The sequence below is a fragment of the Lissotriton vulgaris genome, chromosome 12, assembly GCF_964263255.1.
Source record: "Lissotriton vulgaris chromosome 12, aLisVul1.2, whole genome shotgun sequence".
Classification (NCBI taxonomy): Eukaryota; Metazoa; Chordata; class Amphibia; order Caudata; family Salamandridae; genus Lissotriton; species Lissotriton vulgaris.
This window is the reverse complement of record NC_141700.1, coordinates 152,616,281-152,622,280: the sequence shown is the minus strand read 5'-3', so window position 1 is coordinate 152,622,280 and position 6,000 is coordinate 152,616,281.

Here is a 6,000-nt window from a genome sequence, read left to right as displayed (position 1 = left end):
CCGTGGAGGCGAACCACGTTGTTCACGAAAACCAAGGCCAGGTCCGCTGCCGTGGGTACCTTGGGCAAAGGCACGAAATGAGCCATTTTGGAGAGGTGGTCTACCACGGTGAGCACAGTAGTGTGGCCGGTCTTGGTCAACGGGAGCTCGACCACGACATCTGTGGAAATGGTGTGCCACGGATAAGGCGGTACCGGAATGGGGCGTAGAAGGCCTACCGGGGGTTCCGACCTGTTCTTGCCCTGCAGGCATATGGCACAACGGATATGTGGCTTCTTGTGTCGGTCTCTACGGTCGGCTACCAGAACTGTCTCTATATGAGGTCAAGAGTCTTATGGTAACTCGGATGACCCGAGAGAAAATGATCGTGACACATGCGAATCGCTTGTTGCTGATACGGTTCCCCAGGTAGATATAGCTTATTTCCTTTGACCAGGAAACCGTTCACACGCGACACTCCTTTATGATCCTCGGCTGGAACCGCTGGATCTATCAGGTCCGTGTCTTTTTGCAGCTGTGCCATAAACTCTGAGGATGCTACGACGCCCTGGAAGTGATGCTCCGAGATGATGGGAACAGGATCGGTGGAATCGGTAGCCTCATCTGTTTCCACTAGTCGTGAAAGGGCGTCCGCCTTGGCGTTGTCTTTTCCGGGTCAGAACGTGATCGTGAAGTTGTATTCATTAAAGAACAGGGTCCATCGAAGCTGTCGGGCTGTAAGGGCACGTGCTGAATGTAGGAACTGGAGGTTCCTATGATCCGTGTAGATAGTGACAACGTGTTTAGCATCCTTAAGGTAGTGGCGCCATTCCTCGAACGCCGTCTTGATCGCCAGGAGTTCTCGGTCTGACACCGTGTAGTTGCGTTCCGCAGGTTGAAGTTTCTTGGAGTAGAAAGCCACCGGGTGTAGTTGTCCTGTGTTGGCATTCCTTTGCGACAGTACTCCCCCTAGGGCGTCTTTTGAGGCATCAGCTTCTACTATGAAGGGCTGTTCGGCGTCTGGGTGTACAAGAACCGGGGCTATGGTGAACCGCCTCTTCAGTTCCTGGAACGCATTGTCTGCTTTCTGGTCCCAACAAAAGCGTACTCCTTTGCGCAGCAAGCACGTGATAGGAGCCACCATTCCGGAGAAGCCAGTGATAAACCGACGGTAGTAATTAGCAAACCCCAGGAACCTCTGTACCCCCTTCACGGACTCTGGAGTGGGCGATGACAGGATGGGCTCTACCTTCTTGTTGTCCATTTGTATGCCTGCTGGAGTGATGATATGACCCAGGAACTCAACAGCGGTGACGTGAAAAACACTCTTCTCCAACTTAACGTACAACCGATGCTTTCCCAACTGTTGGAGAACAGAACGCACATGCTGTACATGTTCGGTGATGTTCTGTGAATATATCAGGATATCGTCTATGTAGATGATACAGAAGACATCAATGAATTCCCTCAACACCTTATCGATGAAGAACTGGAACGCTGCGGGGGCGTTGCAGAGTCCGAAAGGCATGACCTGGTACTCGAACAGGCCGATTTTGGTCCGGAAGGCGGTCTTCCATTCTTCACCCTTCCGGACTCTGAATAGATGGTAGGCTCCCCGTAGGTCCAGTTTGGTGTAGATGGAGGCGTTTTTGACCTGGTCCAAGAGGTTCTAGATCAGCGGGAGAGGGTACTGTTTTTTCACTGTGATGGCGTTCATCGCTCTGAAGTCGATACAAGTCCTCAGGTCACCTTCCTTCTTCGACACAAAGAAAAGGGGAGAGGACACCGGAGACCTAGAGTGGCGGATAAACCCATTGTCCAAGTACTCATCCAGGTAGGAGCGTAGGTAGACGTTCTCCTTTTCGGTAAGGGAATATATTCGACTGCATGGTAACGTGGAGCCGGGTATGAGATCGATCCTGCAATCAAAGGAACGATGCGGTGGCAGGGTGTTGGCTCCTTTCTTATCAAACACATCCGCCAGGTCCTGATAGACCTCAGGTACTTCTGTTTGAGAAACCATCCCCATGCCTTGTATGGGTAACGAGCGTGCTTGTATGGTACGAATACCCTGTAGATCGTCCTTTGTGTAACAGGCCCTGCAGCAGTGTTCGGAATCCAGGTTTATAATCCTAGACACCCAGTCGACTCGGGGATTGTGCTTTACTAGCCATGGAAGGCCCAATATGACTCTGAACTGAGGCGCGTCGATGACGTCAAAGCTAATGGATTCTGCATGGTTATTCGTGAAGTTCATGGTCATGTTCTCGGTTTGATGCCTGATAAGGCCAGAAGTCAGATCGGTTCCGTCCACCGCCTTGACCGTTTCTGGTTGTGCTTTCGGCACAGTGCTCATGCCTAGGGTTTGAGAATAGGTAGTGTCTATGAAGTTGCCAGTGGCTCCGGAGTCCAGCATAGCGGTCACCAGCCAAGCGTCGCCTGCCTGGTTCTGCAAGGTCACTTCCACTCCTATGTGGTGATTACCGTCGAAAACTGCAGGGATCGCTGAGTTGCAGGAAGAAAAACCCAGAGGACGGACCCTTTGTCTACTGGGTTGTCTCGTTTCCCGTCTTTTCCTTTGTCAACGGGTAACGTGAAGGGTCTTTTGCTCAGGGAGCGGGTCGGTTTCACCGGACACTCCCTGACAAAGTGTCCGCTTTTGCCGCAATACAGACACTGGTTTTGCTTCCTCCTCTTTTCTCTTTCTTGGCTGGTTAAGGGCCCTCTGATGCCGCCTATCTGCATTGGTTCCGGGGAGTCAACTGGAGGAGCCGCTTCCTCTTTGCCTCTTTCCATGCTCTTGTCCCCGAAAGATAGGACGCGGTTGTCACTGTTTCTCACTTTTTCAATTCTTCTTTCCTGGAACCGGAAATTCATCTTGACAACTAGGTCTATGAAGGGGCCTATTTCGTCAGGAGGATTGGGGAGTTGTGATATGAGGTCCTTCAGGTCGTCGCGCAATCCCCTGTAGAACACTGATACCTTCTTGGACTCTGGCCAACAGGCCTCGATGACGAGTCTGCTGAACATGGTGATGTAGTGTAGAAGGTCGTTACTACCTTGCTTTAAATTGAGCAACTCGTTGTCTGCGGCTTGCACAAAGGTGTAACGGGCGAACATTCATCGCATGAAGTCTTTTAACGTTGGTAAGTGGTTCAGCATAGGATCATCGTTTTCTACCAGCGAGATGGACCACTGAGCGGCGTCCCCTCCCATGTACGATAATATGTATGCAACTTTTGACGCATCATCAGGAAAGGCTGACGATCTGGTCATGAAGTGCAGATGGCACTGATGGATGAAGACGCCATATTTGGTGCTGTCGCCGTAGAAGCATTCGGGTGGAGCCAGCTGCACCGGGTGGGTGTGACGACTTGTATAGCTGTGTCCTGATTGGTGGCAGTGGAGGACCCCCCAAAAGTGAACGTGGGCTGTCTTAACAACCCCTCTTGTCTGACTCTGGGGCTAGGAGTGGTTCCCCAAGGGCTGGTGATACCGGTCTCCAATTGGCCCTGTAGAGTAGTCATGTCCTGGCGTAAACTGAGGTTTTTCTGCTTGCATGGCAGCCAGCAAGGCTGCGATGTCCTGCAGGGTTACCTCTGGGTCGCCCATGTCGTCTGGGCAGAATGTATAGCGTGGGCTTCTGATTCTGTCGGATGCCCCACAAGACTCACCTGTGCTTGTGAAGCAATTCCGCAGAGACGACAAGGGCCACCGCCCCTGTACCACCTAACCCATGCGGGAAGTGGCACCCAGCAAGGACAAGATGGAACCAGGGATGGGAGCCAAAAAAGCAATGAAGAGGTCTTGGTGGCAGTGGAGTAGGGTAGGGTCTTGACACAACGGAGGAAACAAGAAAGACCCAATTAGGGTAACACACTACTCCTGCTTCAGAGCAAACCACGAAACACATGCAGGAAGGAGCCCCTATTCCCTGGACTTACCAAGGCGTCCTATGCGTGCAGGACCAAGGAAAGAAAGGTCATCAAGTCAAGCGCCCATGCGCTTCTGTACACAACCAAGGTAAAGCGCTCCTGCGCTGTGATGAGGCAAGCCAGAAAAACCACCAAGTTTATATACGCTCCTGCGTAGTAAGAAACAATGAAGGATAAAGCACTCCTGCGCGGTGAGAATAACAACCAAGAACAATAGCGCTCCTGCGCAGCGTGTCCAAAGTAGAAAGGCTCCAGGGTAAGCGCTATAGCGCGGCCCAATACTAGTACTCAATTTGCGCTCCTGTACTCAACAACAATATTATCACAGCAGCGCTCCTGCGCGGCTGCATGAGAAAAGAGGACTCAGGGGATGAAGCTTTTCAAACGTCAGAGAAATGCAAAAAGCGGGAAAAGGAAAATGTCACGAACAGCACGGACGCGCTGTCTGCTTTACCGTGACTCGTTCTCCAGGCAAGTTCGTCGAGGCTAAGCAAAGCAGGGAACAGTTTTCAACAACTGCAGGGCTCCGGACGGGATCAGTAAGGAATCAGAAGCACCGAGCCGGAGGGAATCTACGCGTTTAAGCGCTTTCCCCCGGAAGTGCTTCAGGCATGGAGAACTAGACCGGGACTGCACTTCCGCCCGGAAGTGAGGACTTTCCGATGCCTGCATGTGTTTTGCGGCGCTCGGAACGGCGAAAGGCCGCTACATGACACCCTCCCTCTCCACTTCCAAACATTACCCTGGCTGACAAACTTCAGGAAGAGACCCAAGACCTGGCTTTTCAACTAAGCCCAGCAACTCAGAGCCTGGATACCCTCCCAGGTGATAAGCTGCGCTCTACAAATATTGACTGATTTCTTTGGATTCTGAGGGGTCAGAACTAGGGTGACCAACCGTCCGTAAATTTCACGGACAGTCCGTAATTTCGGCCGTCTGTCCGTTGTCCGTGAAGGTTTGTTTAACGGACGCCATTTTTCCGTAATTTTAACTGGTCACACAACCGACACAGCTGGCCCCCACCTCCCTTCTTGACTGCGTCGGGTGTAACAGACTCCGAGGCAGTACAAAAGCTCAGATCCGCATTGGCGAGGCACAGCGGGATGGCAACCCTCACACCTTCAGCCCTTGATGAGCTGTTAAGAGGTGCTTGAAGGTGACAGAGGGAGGGGCGGCAGCTTCAGAGCAGGGGCATCTATTCAGATGCAAACAGCCCTGAATGCGTCTTGCATTTTCAATTGGTGTGAGACATTCCCTTTCTGCCCAGGGTTACAAATATCCTAGAACCGGCCCTGATTACACCGAGGCAGCACGTGGCTCACTTCACAGAGCTTAATTACTGTCACTAAATTGTAAACAAACCTGATTCTTCAAATATGCAGTCTATATTGTAATAAAATAGAGAAATGGCACAATCACACTCACACTAATTAACAAAGTATGGAGGACAATCAGTTAAATCAGTTCTCTTGGAGTATCTCCTTTCAGTACTGTACATCAGTGTGGGGGAAGGGGGGGCAAAACTAACATTTTGGATACTGCATACCCACCCCTGTGTCCACCCTGGTCGATCCTGTTCCCCCTCCAGTGATGGCTCTTGTCCCCCCATGTGGTGGCTCCTGCCCCCCCCCCCTCCCCGCCTGTGATGGCTCCTGTGCCCTCCTGTAGTGGATCCTGTCTCTGCCCTGGGTGGCTCCTGTCCCAGTCCTGGAATGTCTCCTGCAGCGAGGGTGAAGTTCTTGATGGGCCTCTTCTCAAAAAGGCTCAGCTCAAAATTAATATGAAAAGGTGGGCGAGTGAGTAAGTGAAGGGATGGCTGGATGAATTAGTGAAAGGGGAATGGATGAATGAAAGACTGAATAGATGGATAATGGGAGGGGATGGATGGATTGATGAGTGAGTGGAAGGATGGAAGAGAGAAAACGGAAATAGCTGGATGTATGGGTGGAAGGGTAGCTGGATGGGTAAAAGGGTGGATGGATGAGTGAAAGGATGGATGAGTGAAAAGGTGGATGAGTGAAAAGGTGGATGATGAGTGAGTGGGTGGATGGATGAGTGAAATGATGGATGGATTGTTGAATTGATA